General features: G+C 52.6%; 1 protein-coding gene across 1 annotated transcript in view; it reads left to right on the forward strand.

The window, feature by feature from the left end:
• Window positions 1-1,414: 1,414 nt before the first annotated feature.
• Window positions 1,415-1,569, forward strand: part of Klhl25 (kelch-like family member 25) — a gene marked incomplete in the record, with an annotated part of 25,134 nt that continues 24,979 nt past the window's right edge. Inside the window, 1 exon segment of the mRNA XM_013512646.1 lies at window positions 1,415-1,569.

The raw sequence follows: 1,569 nt of genomic DNA on the forward strand, positions 1-1,569 counted from the left end.
TACATCCCCAACTAACACTTTTTATTTTTTAAATTTTCAGGCAAGACCTCTCACTAAGTTGCTAAATTACCTCTCTTTATGTCTTTGGTCCTACGCTGTTCTTGGTATCTTGGCACCAAGGGGGAAAAATATAATCGGAGCATCAGAAGGAGTCACCTTTGTCAACCCTAGCAAGTAATAAAGAGCCACAGAGGTTATAAGAGAAGGGTTCGCATGCATGATTGCCTAAAGCAAAAAGCCTTTCCAGCGGGAGGTTAGCTAGCTCCTGACTTTGGCTTGGGCCCCACAATCTCTAATGGTGCTCTATTCAGCCTAAACATCTGCCTTCCTTCCTTGGGCTCCGTCTTTTGATGGAATCCACACACCAATCAATTAATAGCCAGCCAGATGACACAGCACCTGGAGGCCCTCAGGATCAAGGACTGAACTAAACCAAGGCAGCGACGGTAATCTACAGGATAAAATAGCTCTTCAAAACGTAGGACTTTTTTTTTTTTTTTTTTTTTTTTAGAAATAGGCTGCTAACCGGGCCTGTAATCCTAGCACTTGAAGAAGCTGAGGCAGAAGGATCAAAGCAAGGTCTAGGCCAGCCTGAACTACACAGGGAGACCCTGCCTCAAAACAAGGAATAGGCTGCTTCTCTAACTTTCCTCTCGCTGGCTGAAGCCTCAGACCCACCCCGACTCACCCAGGCCTGACAACAAGGAGGATTCTGTACTTTCAGCCCTCTGGGCCAAAGCTTGGCTACATCTACGCCCTTACACTTCCTGGCTTTTGTTTACCCCTTCTATAAATTCGAGTGCATCTGTGCCTTGCGGTGGGAGTGAGGGGCAGGAGAGCTGCGCTCCCCACTTTGGCCAAATTGTGAATAAACGCATGTTTCCATTTTCCTGGGCTTTTCCCTATCCTTGGCTGCAGGTGGGCAAATGAACCAGTAACCCCGCTGGCACCAACAGGAGCGCTGAAGTACATCCCTCCCCAAATACACAGATTCCAAGGACAGATGGAGATTGGCGGCGACAGAAATTCCAAACACTGAAGCAAACCAGCCGTGAAAATAAGGGGTTTCGTTAATACCGGGACGACTAAGTCGTGACTCTACAAAGAGGTCTGCAACGCCGTAATTTGGGGGATAAAAGTAAGACGCATGTGCAATTTACAAACTCCCTCTTTCGGAAATCTCTAGAACACCCTTGCGTTTCGTGGTCACACTCGGCCGTGCTCCCGACAGGCGCCTGTCCCTTTAAGAATCTGGTCGAAGTCCTTTTCCTCTCCCGGCCCCACCTCCCCGCGCTACCGGCTTAGCCCGAGCGCCCGCCCCTTTCTCCTCATGCGGCTGCATTACGGGTTCGACTGCCCATCCGTCACAGAAGCACCACCTCTGATTGGCTGCTGGGGCTTCGGGCCGGGAGGTGGGACGGAAAGGCCGGAGAAACTAGTTTGTCGGCGGTTCGGCGGCGGGAGCGCGTCCGGGCTGAGGCGAGCCGGCTGAGGGGCGGCGGCGGGCGGAGAGCTGAGAGCTCGCGGGGACGACCGGGGCTTTGTGAGCGCGGCGGGCGGCGGCGCCCC

Source organism: Chinchilla lanigera, unplaced genomic scaffold, assembly GCF_000276665.1.
Source record: "Chinchilla lanigera isolate Chin_1 unplaced genomic scaffold, ChiLan1.0 scaffold00015, whole genome shotgun sequence".
In the NCBI taxonomy this organism is placed as follows: domain Eukaryota; kingdom Metazoa; phylum Chordata; class Mammalia; order Rodentia; family Chinchillidae; genus Chinchilla; species Chinchilla lanigera.